Raw genomic sequence first — 18,671 nt, 5'->3', positions numbered from 1 at the left:
TGCCTCCGACTTGATTAACGACCTGAGCCTTTGATGAGACTCCAAGCACATTCCCCATTAAGCAGAATATCCAGCACGCAGGGAAGGACGAGATAGTATGAGCTACATGGCTAAAGAGTTTTATTTCTCGCTACGCAGACAGAAAAGAAACATCCTCTCTCTATGAGAGCAGAGAGCAACTGAACAACAAAGGAACAGGAAACCAGTAACATCACATCCGTCTCCTGTCTTCCGTGAGACTTCCAACAGTCTGGAATGTCTCTGGAATGCAAAACAGAGTCTTGTGACTCCAAGAGCACTACACAGTGGCAACACACAGAAGCCTAACATCCTCCCCCTTTCTGTGAACACAGTGTGTTAGTACAATCTCAGTACAAACCCAGTTTCAGTACATAGGTACAGTGTTGATCCTTCGGAACAACCTTGGACAATAAATCAGCAGGAATTTCATTACCTGGCATGTAGGACACCGTTACGAGTCCTTTCTGAACACATTCTCTAGCATGTTGCAGCTTCAATTGCAAGTGCTTCGTGCTTTGCTTACAACCTTCAGAAGTCAGCAAAGCCAAACATGCTTTGTTGTCCTGATAAACCTGGATTGGACGCTTTACAGGAATTCTCATGTCTGCAATGTCTCTGGAATGCAAAACAGAGTCTTGTGACTCCAAGAACACTGCACAGTGGCAACACACAGAAACCTAACAGGAATGTGCCAGGGCGAAGGACCTTTGCCCCAGTGTGCCCTCTGATGACTGCCAAGGCACCTTCTGGGAAGGTGCACTGGTGACCCCAAAGGGACATGCCAAATAATAATTTATTATTTCTTCCCCAGCCACTCAAGGTAGCCTTGGCTTCATGGCAGTGGTGAGCCAGTAAAGGTAAGGCAGTGGGCAGCAGGCATGGGAGGGTGCCGGGTGGCAGTGGCAAGCTGAGTTGACCTGGGTGGGTTGGGGCATGGTGGGCTAAGGCAACCTGGGCACGCTTGTGGGTGACAGGAGGTCAAGGTGGCCTGGGCTGGTGAGGGTTGGAGGTGGTGGCAGCATGAGGGGTGTGTGTGCCCCAGATTTGGGACAGAAAATTTTGGAGCATATGCTAGTGCTGTCCAGGTGCTGTGTGTTTGTGAGTGTGTGAGTGAATGAGAGTGGCACCACAAACAAGAAAAATAAAAAAGGTGTGTCTAGTGATGCAATAACCTTTATTTTATTAAAATAAATAAGCACCACTGTATAAAATAAATAAGCACCACATCTAGGCATAGATAACATTCCCACAGTGCTCCTCCTATCAGTTGTAGGAGGAGAGATGGTGGAAAATTCATGTTTCTCCCTCATTCCTGCATAATAGCAAAGGTCAGGTCTGTAGAGAGGCAGAGAAGAAAAAGTTTATTTCTGTGCAGTGGAATAAGAACACGCTCATCATTAAAAGGGAGCTTTCCCACAGCTGCATGTATAAACAAGTCCTTCGGTCAGTGGTTACTTTCTGCTGCTGAGTCTTCGTGCCCCTGAAGGGCTAAGATACTACTTTTCTAGCAGAGAACGTGTCCCGATTCTATTTCTATTTAAGTAATAAGAACTCTGCCATGTGCCTCCCACTATTGTTAATGGGAATCTCTCAGCTAAACCCCTTTTAGCACACTAAAAGCCTAATCTCTCTCTCTCCTCCCCCCATCACCAGGGGACATAGAAGTGTCTCTTCCTGGGACATATTTGGAGATTATTTCTTAATTCATATATAATACCAGCTAAGGGCCTGCCTCCCACGGAGGATCTCAGAGACAAACAGGAATGATTATGGAAGAAACACATCTGCAACAGAAACCTGAATAAGTGCTTGGGACTGTATATTCTCCTCAGGCCAATCCTGGGGCTGAATGGGCCAGCAACCAGGGATAATTCTCAGTAAAATTACCCTTGTTCCTTTCCCACCAATCCTAGTTGTAATGAGAAATAGTTGAGATTTTGAAGAAGCTGAGTGCACGCTGCTGTTCCACAATACCCAGGGTCTGCACTGCCTGCTTGTTGTTGTTGTCATACCCCATATAGAGCATGTTATAGTCTAGGGACACAGGTGGCGCTGTGGGTTAAACCACAGAGCCTAGGACTTGCCAATCAGAAGGTTGGTGGTTCAAATCCCTGCGACAGGGTGAGCTCCCGTTGCTCGGTCCCTGCTCCTGCCAACCTAGCAGTTTGAAAGCATGTCAAAGTGCAAGTAGATAAATAGGTACCGCTCCAGCGGGAAGGTAAACGGTGTTTCTGTGTGCTGCTCTGGTTTCGCCAGAAGCGGCATAGTCATGCTGGCCACATGACCCGGAAGCTGTACGCCGGCTCCCTCGGCCTATAGAGCTAGATGAGCACCGCAACCCCAGAGTCGGCCACGACTGGACCTAATGGTCAGGGGTCCCTTAACCTTAAATAGTAGTCTAATTCGAAGATTACTAGCATGGGTGACTGTGACTAGGGGCTCCTGGTCTAGGAAAGACTGTAGCTGATGAACCACCCAGAAGCTTTTAATGTTAAGTCAAATTCAATTAGCCTTTCATATTCACTTTGAAAGGCTAGAGAAGTAAAAACATGCTAGAGCATGGGAAGACAGGAGGAATATAATACTGGAGGAATTAAAAATGCATTCCTTCCATGCAGTGTTCTAAAATTAAACAGCAGTGCACTGTACTGCAGCCACCTTAAGGTATCATTTGCTCCCAAATATCAACATGACTTTTGTGCTTACTGTTCATAAATCCCTGCAATGCAATATTTAAACACACACACACACACACACACACACACACAGAGAGAGAGAGAGAGAGAGAGAGAGAGAGAGAGAGAGAGAGAAAGAGAAAGAGAGAGAGAGAGAGAGAGAATTATTATATACTTTTAAAGATAAGTTGTTTTGAATTGTTTCTTGTGGAACAAGAGAAGACCTTTGAAATGTTGAATGCTGATCAGTGAATGGGCATGTTTTCACGCAGAGCATTTCCCAGTCACCATAAAATATTTGACAGCTGATGAGCATGCCCATTTTTGCCTGACAACTTCTGAAGCTTTCACTTTCCTTAACAAATTTGTCCAGAAAAGTCTTTTATATCCTTTCCCAAAACTGTTGTTTCTGCCTTCAGTGCTGCTGACATAACAGCAGTTGGGATACCTCCCCCTAAGCATTTATTTGCTGGCACAGCTCTTGTCAAGCCATAAGCCTGTTGTTTTTTAAAGGACCAATCTGGCAATAACAGTGGAGCTAATCTTGCTGCATAATTGCATCATCATAAATTGCATCTCTGTCCCTCCAGAAATTGTGGTTCCTCCTTGCCGATCATTTTTGAGCGTGGGAGAGGGAATAGACTGGTTTGGCTGTAGAGCCTATTGTGAGTTCCAGCTTGTTCAATCTACAGTCCTATTGGCTTTGAGATTTTCTGAGCACCTCTGAATGAGGTATGAGTTGTATAATATATTATCATGAGCAGCAAAAGAACTGGTGACAGTTGACTTTGATTGTTCCATTGCTCCTGGTTATTTTTAAAAGCAGCACCTAATTTGCTTGGATTGCTCTCGTCATAAAGTTTAAAGCATCATTTGTAATAAGTTTAAAGATTTTTTTGTATATGTGCCAAAGATAAAAGGAAACTAAATTCATATGCTGCGGGGGGGGGGGGGGAGCGGAGGACCCCAATACCCACTTTTTCTTCTTTTTGGTAAAGATAGAGCTAGTTTTGCTTGCTCTGGGGTTTTCAGCTTCATAAATAAGGTTTTTTTTTAACTTCCTAGAAAAGCCTGGTTCTGCCTATGGGGAAATCTGATGGTTTCCCTGCCAGCAGGTAGAGAAAACTGTAAAACAAAACAAAAATCCTCAGTCATGCACCAGGACTGGTTGCAGATTTGAGGGCATCCTAGTTTCTGTTCTGTGGTATAGGGTGCAAAAGAATAATTCTTGTTAAAACTAACAATGGATTTTCTCCAGCCTTGAAACTCATGTAAGCTGAGACCTGTACAGAACTGAGGAGTGATTCAAAACTAAGCAATTTTCACTGCAAGTACCGTATTTTTCGCTCTATAAGACGCACCAGACCACAAGACGCACCTAGTTTTTGGAGGAGGAAAACAAGAAAAAAAAAATTCTGAATCTCAGAAGCCAGAACAGCAAGAGGGATTGCTGCGCAGTGAAAGCATCAATCCCTCCTGCTGTTCTGGCTTCTGGGATAGCTGCGCAGCCTGCATTTGCTCCATAAGACGCACACACAGTTCCCCTTACTTTTTAGGAGGGTAAAAGTAAGTCTTATAGAGCAAAAAATACGGTATATAGCACTGTATTCAAGTACAAGGCGCTGAAATATCGGTCTATAGTACTTAAAGGTTTTATACCTGACTAAACCCTCAAAAGCTAGTGTTTAGGGAAGACAACTTCCTTTCATCTTTGTGACCTCCCAAGGGAACCTAGAAAATACATTGGGCCAAAGCCATTCCTTAACCGTACTGCAGGCTGATTTTGACTTGATACTCGGTCACTTTTGAAGATGACAAGGGGGGATAAAAGGGGAATTATGGGATTGATAGATCTATTTGTCTCATGCCATTTTTTGGAACTGTAATACATCATCTTGACACATTTCTGCTGTGAGAAATAGATGAGAAAGAAATGGTCTTCAATGCACCTGGATTTTTCTAATGCCTTTAGAGATGAGCACTAGACATTAATGAACCATGTTTGAGTAGATGCCCCATTAAATAATTTGGAAGGAAATTGCATTGCGGTCTTTCATCCCAGTCTTAAAGAAAGGTGTAGCAGTAAAGGCACTCATCAGAGTAGATTTCTGCAGCTATGTATGCATGCAGTTTTCCAACGTGGCTCAGATTTAACCAGTGGCGTAGCGTGGGTTGTCAGCACCCGGGGCAAGGCAAGTAATTTGCACCGCCTAACCCGTGGATTTGCGCCCCCTAACCCGTGGATTTGCGCCCCCTAACCCCCAGATGTTGCGCCCGGTGCGGCTGGCCCCCCCTGCACCCCCACGCTACGCCACTGGATTTAACAGGCAAAAAGCTGTCTGGGCAAGGTGCTCATTAGATAATTCCCATGACATCATCAATGACACTGTTTTGGGTATCTAGAACAGCTTTGCAATTGTTTTTCAAATGCCCTCCTCCTCAGGCATGGACATAGCCAGGACTTTTTTTTTGGGGGGGCAGAACCTCAGATTTGTATTGATTGTTACTGATTAAGGGGGGCAACTGCCTCCCTTCTCCCCCTTGGCTACGCCCATGTCCCTAGGTGCAAAATGGCCACACACATACCATTATAATTCCTCCCACCACCGCCAAAAGGAAACTAGCATTAAGGGGGGGGGGGCTGATGGTTGAACCAGTGGTCACCTTACTGGAATTTATGTGCAAGGAAAGTTGCAAAGTTGGGATTGCATTGTAAGCAGAATCTCTATTCACTTTGGATAGACTTCTAAGCTGGCTGTCTTTAAAGTTCATCTTGCCAGTTCTGAGGTTGGAATTCCTTAATGAAACTGGGAAGTGTTAAAATTAGAAGCTTAAAGTACTTAAAAATTTGTGTTTGAATGCACTGTATTTAAGATGCTATAATAGGAAGTTTACCTTGGGTGGAAAGGTAGCATTCTGGCAAAAGCTTCAGAGAAGGTTGGTATTTTTTCTATTAGAGTGAGATAAGCTACCTGGTGACTCATCTCCAGAAACATGAACTTGCAGAGCTTTCAAGCAGGAAGCTGAAACTTGAGGAGCCTTTGCTTGTTGGAGGTGGCTAGTAGAAGCAGCAGCAGCAATTTTTCAATGATGTGCAAGCTTAGGATCTCCCTCTGAACTGCATAAAAGACTGGACCTCATTGCTTGTGTGCAATGTGCTACTTTGTCATTCTGTAACAAGTCTTATTGTATTTAAGTTGTCTGAAGGCTTTGCTGCACATTCTGCCATAAAGCTTAGAAGCGCATTTTTGTTGTGGTGGAGATAATTTGTTTCTACACAAGGTCCAGATCAGGATTCCACAGAACAACTCTTAACAGGAATGTCTGCTTATGGCATGCAGGAAAGTTCTTTCAGCTGTCTGAACATGTGCAGAGTGGCGTTTCTTTCCAAATGAGTCACCAGGATACTCTATGGAGTAGGTTATCAGATCAGATAGTGCACAAGGTTCTTACCCCTAAAACTGTCTTTATTATTTTAAGAGCAGATACACCATTTAATAATAGAAAAATAATTCTGGTGTGTTGCTGTTTCATTCCTAGTATTTCCCCCCCCCTCCTTCTTTTTCTTCTCCATTTCGGCTGATATTAGGATGGAGATAAGCATTGTGAGATTTAGGAAGAGAAATCCTTGTATAAGATACATGCAGTTGTTCAGAGTCCTTTATATACATTACCTTAAAGCAAGACTTTCAACTGACATGCCAATGAAAGGAACTACCACTGCAATATTATGGAGAGTTACTCTTTCCAAACCCCAGTGCTCACATATGGCTTACATTTGAGTAACGTTTGAGGACGCAGGTGGTGCTGTGGTCTAAACTACTGAGCCTCTTGGGCTTGCCGATCAGAAGGTCAGCAGTTTGAATCTGCACAACGGGGTGAGCTCCTGTTGCTCTGTCCCAGTTCCTGCCAGCCTAGCAGATTGAAAGCACACTAGTGCAAGTAGGTAAATAGATACCGCTGTGGCGGGAAGGTAAATGGTGTTTCCATGCTCTCTGGTTTCCATCACAGTGTTCCATTGCGCCAGAAGTTGTTTAGGCATGCTGGCCACATGACCCAGAAAGCTGTCTGTGGTCAAACGCCAGCTCCCTTGGCCTGAAAGTGAGATGAGTGCAGCAACCCCATAGTTGCCTTTGACTGGACTTAACCGTCCAGGGGTCCTTTACCTTTACATTTGAGTTAAGTATGCATATAGTTATAAGGAGGGCTGAGAGAGAATTATTCAGTAACCTAAAGCTTTTGGCGTAAACTTGTAAAGTAATTAAAAATAAGGCACTCTTTCTTTCTCTCAGCTCTTCTGCTCATTCTGCAGCATGGGGAATATTAACCTACAGCGCAGGAGTTTTGCTTTAGGATTACAAGTCTAACCACAATACCCTGTGTGGGATTCATACCTATTCTGCAGAGTATTTACACATTGCTGGCTTTGCTGGCCTCAGCCTCCAAAGAATTGTCAATGGAAGATCTGAGAAGTTACATCCCATTGCTTTCTAATAATCTACATAATTTATTGTAATTACATTTACGTTAAAGAAGATGTGATGTTTTAAGTACCTCATGAATTCCAGAAAACGTCTCACCAAGCAGTCAGAAAACTGACTTACCATGGCTAGGAGCAGAAGATTTAAATAATTCTCTCTTCTTTAGGAAAATTACTGAAGTGCTGGATAGTGTTGGAGTACTAAAACAGAGTGCTAATCACAGGAAAGCAAGCACATGTTCTTAATTGAAGCTGTCTCAAGGGTTGTGCTCTTTCTGTTAATAGCCAAGCTTTGGGGGCCTATGAGGAGGTGTGGTTTTTAAATTTTGTTTCCTTTAGTAGGTTCTAGAACAAATGTTCCAGAAGCTAACATCAGAACGAGGGATCAAAGCTTGCTCAATTAGTCTTGGGGAAAAGAAAAAGCATGTTCACATTGTTAAATGGCTTGGGAGAAAATCTGATAGCTCTACTTAGTAATAAATAGATATTTGTATACAAGCCTCTCTGAAGAGGCGTGCTCCAAGAGCTCATAACTGTAGCGTTGCTAAGCAACGCAACCTCACAGCCATAATGTGAACATAAAGTAGGCCCTAAGGAATACAACACATTGACAACGGAAGGAACAAACGTCACACAGATGATGTGGTGCTGAGCCAGTGACCAAGAGTATTTGCTGAATCGCTATCGCCAGGCCCTGAGTCAGTTGCGGGTATAATAACCTCCAATGGTTCTATAGCTGAAGGCTGTAGTTTGGTGGTAGAGAATCTTCTTTTCATGCAGAAGGTAGGAAGTTCAAACTTTGGTGTCGTTAGGTAGGACTGAGGGGGTACCCTGCCTGAAACCCTTGAGAGCCACTGCTAGTCAACAGTACTGAGCTAGATGGGCCATTGGTCTGTCCAGGTATAAGGCAGCCTCCTGTGTCCCATTCCTAATGTTTTATTATGTGTCCCCCTACCCTACCCCCAAAATCCACTCAAATCAGCCCATGGTTGCATAAATGGGATTCATCTCCTTCATCTCCTCCTTCTTCCCACAGCCTTCTATGGTAAAATAGGCTGAGAGAGACTGAGAGAAAGAAAATGGCAGCCCAAGGTCACCTGCGCTATATTCACATGGCGGTTTATTCCGTTTTCATTACTCTTCTCCAACTGTTAAGGTCTACATTATATTATTTAAGTTTTCACACAAAATAAAACCACTTCTGGGACTATAGTGGTGGTGGTGGTGGGGGGAAATCTACCATATGCAAATAATATGGCCTCGGTCCTGTATACCTGAAGGAGCGTCTCCACCCCCATCATCCACCCCGGACACTGAAGTCCAGTGCCGAGGGCCTTCTGGCAGTTCCCTTGCTGTGAGAAACCAAGTTACAGGGAACCAGGCAGAGGGCCTTCTTGGTAGTGGCGCCTGCCCTGTGGAACGCCCTCCCAGCAGACGTCAAGGCAATAAACAACTATTTTACTTTTAAAAGACAACTGTTTAGGGAAGTTTTTAATGTCTGACACTGTATTGTTTTTAATGTTTGGTTGGAAGCCACCCAGAGTGGCTGGGGAAACCCAGCCAGATGGGCGGGGTATAAATAATAAATTATTATTTTATTATATTATGGAAACAAGTGCTAAATGTGTGCTATTGCTGATCGTTGCTGGCATCCATCTGCCTTGGGCGACAATGGAGGAGTGCAGCTTTGGGGATGAAGTCAAGCTGTCATAAAGTTGCGGTGCTTGCTGTGGCTGTAGAGACCAATATGGAAGAGATTTGCTTTGTTGCAGCTGCAGCAGATGAAGGCATCTGGTTGTGCTGCTGCAGATGCACCATGGCGTTTTTTCTCTCTGTGCCTTTCCCAGCAGTAATTCCTCCTCTGGTCACTGCTATGGATTGCACGACCTGTCTGTCTACAGACACCGCGGTCACCTGCGAGGGATTTTCACAGAGCAGGGATAATGTTTCCACTATAGTTTCGGAAGTGACATCTACATTGTGTGAAAGCTCAAATGTGTTGCGAAAATTAACAGTTGGGGGAAATGTCACCAAAGTGGAATAAACTGCCATGTGAATGTAACCCTGGTGAACTTTATATCTGAGCTATCATGTCTCCCGACTCCATGTCCACCATGTCTTTAGGAATTAAATATCCAAGTATGTGCAGATAGGGCTGCCTCTTGAATTTGTTGCAAATATATATGTGTAAACAATGTCATTTGATTTTGCACACCACAGCTGCTGAGGTTGCATAAGAACAAAGAAAGCTATATTATACTGAGTCAGATCATTGGTCCAGTTACCTCAGTATTGTCTACACACTGTATGACAGCAGCTCTGCCCAGTTTCAGACAGGGGCATCCCCAACTTTACCTGGAGAATGGCAACTGAACCTGAGATCTTCTTCATGCAAAGAGGATGCTCTGCCACTGACCCATGGCATTTCCCCAGCTCACTATATTTTTCGCTCTATAAGACGCACTTTCCCCCTCCTAAAAAGTAAGGGGAAATGTGTATGCGTCTTATGCAGCGAATGCAGGTGGGAGGCTCTGTCAGCGCTCCCTTTAAAGTGCCGCATGGAGCGTGTGTGCAGCTCTTGGGGGCTTTTCCCGAGGAGGGAGAAGGGCTGCCCTTCTCCATCCTCTGGGAAAAGCCCCGAAGAGTCGCACACATGCTCCACACGGCTCTTTAAAGGGAGCGCAGCTCTTTGGGGAGCCTTAGCCACGCACAGCCAGGACAGTGAGCGGGATGGATCCCGCTGGCTTTCTTGGCTTCTGCCATAACCGGCGCAGCCTCTCCCGGCCAGAGAGGCTGCCCGCGGCTAAAGAAGAAGCCAGGACAGTGAGCGGGATCCCGCTGGCTGTTCTAGCTTCTGGCTTAACCAAGGGATGAAGTCTCCGCAGGGGAGCGGGGAGCCTTCATCCCGCTGCCCTGCGAAGGCTTCCTGAGGTTATCCCTGGCTTCTGTGGGAGGTGGGGGAAGGGGCAGAGTGCGTGCTTTGTCCCTTCCCCCACCTCCCAGAAAAGCCCCCAAGAGCCGCACTCCCTTTAAAGAGCGCACGGCTCTTGCAGGAGGAAAGCCAGTAGGCTTGCCTTTGCTGAAGCCAGGAGGGCAAGAGGGATCAGTGCGCACCAATCCCGCTTGCTCTCCCGGCTTCAGGGGTAGCACCGCAAAGATGGAGGAGCTCTTCCTCTTAGCTCAGGATGCTTTGCGTTCCTTTCTTATTTCTTGTTTTCCTCCCCTAAAAACTAGGTGCGTCCAATCGTCCGGTGCGTCTAATAGAGTGAAAAATATGGTAAAATGCTAATAACATGGTGATTATGGCTCCCCCACCCCCATAGAAGCACACACACAGCTTTTAAATTAGTGCATGACAGGTACCAAATATAGCATGTGGAAAAGAATCTTCAGCTATAGCTAATTGACAGGGAGGGCAGGGATCCCATCTGTAGGCGTAGGGGTGTTCCTAGCACACATTTCTACTTTGAAACGTTGCAAAGACCAGCATAGCAGACACCCAGTGATGGAAGCTTGGCAGTGGATTTCATGAGCCACTGTCTGTAAATATCTTCCTTTCCATTCTTCATTTTGTTCTCTCTCTCTCTCTCTCTGAATGGATAAGCTCTGCATTTGGTTGCCCATATGTGAAACAAATGCTTTGACATTTGCAAATGTCAGTTTAATAACAAACTCTGGAGGCCCTTGCATTGACATCAGCTTGGTGAAGCATTTCGAAGAATGAAAAACAACTGTCTCTTTCCAGTGAATGAAGCTGTAACTTATGGATGTGGGTACAGTACATTATTGATTGTCTCCAAATGAATTGTCTTTGTTGTGAGAACCAAGCCAATCCCTGTCCTTTGCCGTAGTACTTCACAGTGATTAATCTAGCAAAAGAACACTGTATAAAGTCCATTTGTCTTTCCTTGCTGTGTTTTGTTCAGATTCCAGAAGCAGTCTGAATGTTCTTTCGCAGCTCTTCAGTTGTTGTTGTTGTTGTTGTTGATGATGATGATGATGATTTGGCTTTCCATTGGCGCTCCCTTTTTCTTTTTGTGCTGCATTGTCCCATAACCAATACAGATTTAATGGCAAGATTACAACTCAATAGCGAGTTAGACATACTGAGCAAAATCAAATGGGACAAATTTGATTTTTGGAGACATGTGAAGCTCTTGTGCTGCCGAAGCTAAACAATGATGCTTCTGAAAGTTGCATTGATAGGCGACAGTCTAGGAACTGGTTCGGTGGTCAAAAAGCCACAGTTCCAAAATGCAACAGGGTTAGACTGTTTTCCCTTGACAGTTTATTCTATTTCCCTTAGGTTTCCCTGTTAATCTCCACATTATATTTGAGCTTTCAAATGTACAAACCACTTCTGGAAAATTAATGGAATATGGCACAAGTTCAGAGCTCATTTCCATGTTATTTGATTGCAGGAAAAAACCCAACGATTTCCAGCCCCCTTAATTTGAAAAATTGTGGGAGTAATGTGACAAAATTTGGGGTGGTATAGCAGCATACAGTTCTCTCCTGCTGTTTTCATGGTGGAACAGAAGCAAACACATGCAGAAAGGGTGGGAGAGTAGCAACGTTGTGCAAGGTCATCCGTTGTTGTGTCACACCACACCCACTGGTGTGAATGAGAATTAGCACAACATACCGTAGTCCATATCACAATAGTTACTGCAGTTGGAAAATGGGACAGAAGCCTTAGCGTTATAATCAGGTACACTAACTAGTTCCGCACATTTGAATACACCCTCAAGATACTGTTAGAAACCGGCACAGAAGCGCTAGCAATACAACCAGGAAAGCTAATGCAATAAACCTCATGTTTGAATGTAATCTTAGGTAGGTTTGTCTTTAAATGTGACCTGGACCAAATTTCTCCCCTATTCTGACTTGCTATGGGAGGGGAGGGGTGTGGGCACGTGTTTTGAGCTTCACCCTCACCGCCACCTCTCGTCCCTGTTCTGTCCAGGAATGTTTCAGGAGGCGTGGAAAGGGATGACTGCACCTTTTGTGAAATTGTTGATTCACCCTCCCCACACACATTTTCTGCAGTGCCTCCTGGAAACCTGTCATTCCCACCTTGCATCGCTGAAACTCCATCTGTAGCTGGAACTACTCGTTTCTTTCAGCCAGAGACTTGTTATGAGTTTGCGTGGGGAGGGCCAGCTGTATGCTTGGGTGCTCTTCTCATTCCTGTATCCAGCATGAATTCAATTCCTGGGAGAGGCAGGCTAGCTTCCTGGTGAGGTAATGGCACTCTTAAGTATGGGCCATTAAGGTAGCAAAGGAAGTAGCTCTGTGCCAGGGGACAAATAGGTTGGGTTCCCTCCCTCAACTTGCTGGTACTTAGAAAGATGAAGGCCAAGGCAGAGGATTGAGTTATGTGAGCTCCAAGCTGGCAAGGCTGAAGGCTGGACAGCTGAGAGACAGAGCTATGCCTGATTTCTGTTGGAATCCAAGGTTGCGGCTATGGAGAAGCAAAGCCCTCTTGGGGTGTTAATGCTGTGAACCCCTCCACCGTGGGCTCAGGTTGTGTGTGTGTGTGTGTGTGTGTGTGTATATATATATATATATATATATATATATATATATATATGTATAGATAAACCATATATCCTAAAGACACCACAGTCTCTGCTGTGCCTCATTCCAAAGGGTGGAGAGTGTCATGCAACAATATTTAGAATGAGAAAACTCAGGGCAAGGCGAGTGATTAATACCGTATGCCTATTGGAAGATGGGAGCCTAAGTAGAATTGATGAGAACTTTGCATTGCAGAGATCATTAACAACAGCTTATTATAGAGGACGCTGTCTAGTTTCGATGATACATGCATACTGTCCTCTAACTTGGTGCAGATTTAATTTGTGGGGTGCGGGGAAGCAGTGGTGGCACAAGCAGACAAATGGTAATGTATAACCGTTCTTTGCAAATGGTTATTCAAATGCCATTTGCCCACAATAGAATTGAAAATTACTTCAATACCTGCTGGGGAAAAGTGTCGACTATACTGTTGTCTGCAAAGGAAAAACAACAACAACAATAGGACTCTCTCTTTAACATCATGGGCTTCCTTTGAGCACTACACCTTTTACCAGTACTGAGTTTTCTGTATTGATGCTTCCGTATTGAGTTTTTGGTTTTCGAACATTTTGGAACTTGAACGGTCTTCCAGAACAGATTGTTTGAAAACCGAGGTACCACTGTATTTCATTGGGAGGATTAAAGCTATGTTTATGGACAAATAGATGGAAAGAAAACTAACTAGATTGACGTTTAACCCTGTAATTAATGAATATGTGTGTAAGCACATATGTAATTTGTGAAATTATATTTAAATGCCAAGTGAGGAATTATTGTTAATTCATGGTGTTTCTTTATCCCTTCAAAAACATTCTAGATCACTCTGCTGAAGTAGGAGAAACATATATATTGATAGTGCTCGAAGCTGTCTGTATGCTACTAGACAAAACAGCATTTTGCATGCACAAGAGGGAGGTATTAACAGGTGTGTGTGGTGGAGGAGGAATCCTAATATTTTGCAGAAGCAGCCTGTGTTTTGGATGACAAGAGGAAAAAATCTTTATAAAAAAATATCCCCAGGGAAACCCCAGCCACACACACAAAAAATACTTAATGAGGAATGAGCATGCTCAGTGCGCACTGAATGCTAAGTACACATGTGGGAAAATGATTGCTTGTACATAAGAGCATGAGCAAAGTTCTTAATATTGCAGGGTGCTTTCATAGCTAAAAACATCCTTGGAGCATGACCAACGCGTGGACAGCTCATGCTGTCCAAATGATTGGCCCACGTAAGCATAGCCTGATCGTCTGCGTGGTCTAGTGCGAGGGTCCTTATCTGCTGGCTGAGAACAAGTTGCATTCCTTGTATTTTGTATCTTTCGGACTTTACACAATAAAGGCTGTGCTGCAGCAGCTCTAAGGCAGCCAGAATTCTTCAACCCATCTCTGTGTGAGACTGATTCTTACTGATGGCGAGCTGGTTCTCGTCATACACAGTGGTGGAAAACAGTAGAGGGATGAGAAATAACATGGTGTATCTGAAATCCTGATCAGATGATACTATTTGTAACAATTACTAGCCATCATTCTACTGTGGCCAATTCTGTGAAATTTATAATCGACAAAATGTGTGGAAGCATGTGAAATAATAGGAATAAAAGAACAGACTGGGAAGGATATCTTTCCCAGTCAGAATCCAAGCCAGATTCAGGGATCCTTGCTGGAAAGGAATTATTTCTGGACCAGGACTACCAGATTCTAGTAGGTTCCAACCTGCATGGTTGGGAGCAGCTGAATTTAGTTGAGGGCTCCAGATGTTAGAGCTACTTGTTCAATAGCAACAGAAATGGGAAAAACCTGGTTCAAACAGATAGGGCCACTGAGTATGGAAGCTGGTTGTCTAGGACTGGGGAAAAAGAAGACTCCAGCTGCTGCTGCTGCTGCTGCTCCAAAGATGGCTGTGGCTCAAGGCAGCATTTGTAGGAAAGGCAGCCTGGCATCTGGCCTCATGCATGCACTGTGGCAGTGCCAAGCTGGGGGGTGGGGTGGGGAGAGCTGGACACTGGGATACTTAAGCCCATTGCTCAATTTCCTCTGCCTTCTGCATTTTTGTGGCACCCACTCTCCAGTCCTGTATTCAGTGCATAGGTAATGCTTACAGTAGTTGCCTTTTTGAAGTCAGGTAGGATGGGGGGGGGCTGACAGCTGATTGCTCTTGCTGGCTGGATTTTTATCTACTTTGCACTGGTTTGGTGACTGGTGCCTTTAGCAGGTAAGGTAAAGGGACCCCTGACCATTAGGTCCAGTCGCTGACGACTCTGGGGTTGCGGCGTTCATCTCGCTTTATTGGCTGAGGGAGCCGGCGTACAGCTTCTGGGTCATGTGACCAGCATGACTAAGCCGCTTCTGGCGAACCAGAGCAGCGCACGGAAATGCCGTTTATCTTCCCACTGGAGCGATACCTATTTATCTACTTGTACTTTGCTTTCAAACTGCTAGGTTGGCAGGAGCAGGGACCGAGCAACGGGAGCTCACCCCGTCGCGGGGATTCGAACTGGCGACCTTCTGATCGGCAAGTCCTAGGCTCTGTGGTTTAACCCACAGTGCCACCCACGTCCCTAGATTGGCAGGTAGTCACCCTTAAACAGGTTAGTTGGCCAGATCGGCAGGAAGTTGTGGGAAGTTATTAGGTAGTTAAGGTTTGGTGAGCACCCTTAGGTTCACCCGAGAGTAGTAATCCCAAGCCTTGTCGTCAGTAGACTTGCTGGCAGGGTAAGGAGCAGCTTTGTAACACCTGCTTGGAGTTGTGGTGCCCTGGAACATCTGTTTACTCACTGGAAAGGGTGGGACTTAAGGGAAGGGGTAGATGAAATATTGCCTCTTATGCTTGGCAGGGTTGACACAAGCAGACAAGCTGCTTTGTGCACCTTGGTTCCTCACTGCAGATCTTTTGTGTTAAATAAGTCAAGCCCAGTTCACCTAACCTTTGTGTCTTGCCTTCTTATTTCCCTAGGTGGCTGCAATTCAGCCTATAGGTGTGGGGCCACACTTCCCTGCAATACAGTCCTAAATACCTAGGACTGTGCAAAGTTTTGAGGCTGCCTATGTTAGCTGGTGATCCTCTGTGGGTTTCAGTTGCCTAAAGTTCAGAAATGAAAAAAACACACACACATTATTTTATTTCATTTCATTTGAGAAACTAGGTATTCCTCTCTGCTCTTCTATGCTGAATTTTTTCTGCTGGAAATCTTGGAGCTTCTGACTAGACATAGTTAGAAGAAGCTTAATTATTTTATATTTTCATAGGGATTTGATGGCGAGTGTTGTGTGTTTGTGTGCATGGAACTGAGGGACAGGTATTTAAAGTTGTTGGTAATTTGTTTTCTGGGTGTTTAAATTAGCATATTGTTAATTAAATGAGTGTCTGACATCTGGCAGGATATAAGCCTTCTAGTCCTTAATTCTGTGTAAAGCTTCTCTGCTAAGCCAAATTATTGGTGCCATTTGGGAGTGTTGTAGCTTTCATCAGAGATTGCAAAGCACTCTCCAACAATTTCTGTTGCAAGCATCTTCTATTATGCTTTCTGTTGCAACTTGCAGTGTGGTCAATGAGTTCATCGGCTCAAGGAAGTGAAGGCTTTCAGACCCACTTAGGCTTGAATTTCCAATGTCCCTACCTCCTACTTCTCCTTTACCTAAGGAGTAGTTCCGAAAATATAGTTAAATTGGTATCCTTTTAGGTAGTGGAAATTTAATACAAGTGAAAAGCTGAAGACAGTGCATGGATTTGGGCAGCTTATTACAGAGAGCAAGATAAAGTCAGACAAGAATTTTTAAAAGACAGCTATTACCCCACAGGCAGATTTTCACAATCAAATGCAAATGTGAACTTTAGTACCTGCCCTTCTGTAAGTACCTTTCCACTTTCTGCAATAAGAAGCTTGTTCTTTCCATATATTTAGGTTTCTTTTACTAATCTCAAACAAGTTTTGACTCTTGTTCAATAAAGTTTTCCAACGGCATCCACTGATGCTTGGCTTTCCAGTTCCTAGTGCTGTAGACTCAGCAGACTGTGTCAAATGGATGTTATGTCAATTGGAAATGGATCCAAGTGAAGGTTTATTACTATAACAAATGAGAGAGAGGAATACCATGCAGCCACTCATAAACTCTACTGACAGGCCTGCCTGAGCATTGAGGAAGCCTTGCTCCTGGTGCCACTGTGAAGAGAGGGACAATGGTGCATGGAAGGACCATTTCAGTGATAGCTCCCAGGTTGTGGAATGTCCAGCGCTTTGCTCCAACATTGTATGGTTTTCATTGGCAGGTCAAATCACACTTCTTTGTCTAGGCTTTAAGAGGAGTGAGGTGAGGTGACATTTTACATCCTTTTCTGTATTGCTACCTTCTCTACTGTATAATGCCTCTGCGATAATTTTTACTGTAATTTTAGATATTACGTTTTTCTGGTTTCATCTTTTGACATCACCCATCCTTGGGCTGTTGGGTGAAGGACTGGTAATAAAGTCAGTCAGTCAGTCAGTCAGTCAGTGAAGGACTCAGTAAGTATGCCAGGCTAACCCCATTATATTCTATAACATACCCTCCAATAGGAAGCAGCCCCAAACTGGGATGCCATCTTTTGGGGCCATACTCTTGCGTGAGTCACGTGACTCATGTTAGAATGTGGGCCACCTCCCCAAAAAAGTGCTTCTTCCAGGGACAGTGCCCCCAAATGAGCACGAGTGCGGCCTGAAATTATGTGAGATTGCAGCAGCCATTTTGGCTGCTGTCCTTCCATGAGAAAAAAATTGGATGTCCTGTTTTTCCCTGGGACAGTTGATGGGTATGCTATAACTAGTTCATCCAACATGTGGGATAAAAGGCAGAAGCATTGCACTGAGTGGGGCAGAGCCACTTAGCTACCTTGTTGGCAGGTGGGTCCCTGGGTACAAATGCACCAGTGGAGCCAATCTGATGCTCCTGCTGGCATGTTTGCATATACCATATGGACCTCTCCACCACCTCTTGATAAGCAACAGTGACTCAACTGCGGGGAAGCTAGCATAGCAGCTCTGTCCCACCCAGACAGTCACTTGCAGTAAAATGTATCAGTGTGATGTGATTAATTCTGTATTCTCTAACATCACAGACCAATGTGAATACGGCCCTTGAACTTCTCCCAAGGGTAAAATCGGCAAAGGATAATGAGCTCCCACACAGCAAACAAAAAATAAAAGACAATAGGCAGGAATGTTTTTTTAATTTAAAAAATGGCTTTTTATTGAAAATAAGGTCATAAATTTTGGAGAAATGCAAATGCTAATGAGGCTGCTACTGGATTGTGAGCACTTTGAATAATTCTGTTAACGTGCTGGGGACAAAAAATTGGCAAGCCACTGTCAAAAAAACTTGATTGCTTAGTTGCTCGCTCTGCATAATACACAACATACTCTTATTTTTTGATGTTGATGGGATATTATCATGAATTATCATAAAAGTCAAATTGGTTTGCCAACAGCATTTTAAAAGCTGGCATGCCAGCCATCAATAAGAGCGACTCTATCACATTTTCTGCTGCTATTTTTAGAACAGAGTTTACTTCTAATCAAATGAAAATATGTTACAAGGACTTTTTATAGTTTGCAAGCCCAGCTCCATAAATAAAAAGGCTGAGTAACTTTGTAGTAATCACTCAAGATAGTTTTTAACCTTATTAAAATGTGAAGGTACAAGGTGGTTCTACTTTATACTTTGAGTACTACATGGATGGTCTGATTCACCAAAGATCTATGCAGAGTGGCACCTGCCTTTTTTTTTTGTTTGCTGAGGGAATAAACCCATTAAAGAGGCTGCTACATAGGAAATAAACAGGCAGTCACCAGCCTGAGGTTAATTTGTCAGGCGCTGCCACCTCTGTGTGCAGGTAGTTCCCTAATGAGGTAAACCTAAAAGATGGCCTCACTCTTTAT

The 18,671-nt window shown here is 44.2% G+C and overlaps 1 long non-coding RNA gene across 1 annotated transcript in view; it reads left to right on the top strand.

Annotated features, from left to right (window-relative positions):
• Window positions 1-7,321: 7,321 nt before the first annotated feature.
• LOC309368000 overlaps window positions 7,322-18,671 on the top strand; it is a 92,068-nt gene continuing 80,718 nt past the window's right edge. Inside the window, exon 1 of the long non-coding RNA XR_014167469.1 lies at window positions 7,322-7,959. This is a non-coding gene — a long non-coding RNA (uncharacterized lncRNA). The remainder of the gene's footprint in view (window positions 7,960-18,671) is intronic.

Source organism: Podarcis melisellensis, assembly GCF_964234715.1.
Source record: "Podarcis melisellensis genome assembly, chromosome: 4".
NCBI classification, from domain to species: domain Eukaryota; kingdom Metazoa; phylum Chordata; class Lepidosauria; order Squamata; family Lacertidae; genus Podarcis; species Podarcis melisellensis.
Note: the sequence above shows the minus strand (reverse complement) of the source record. Positions and strands in the feature narration are given on the sequence as shown.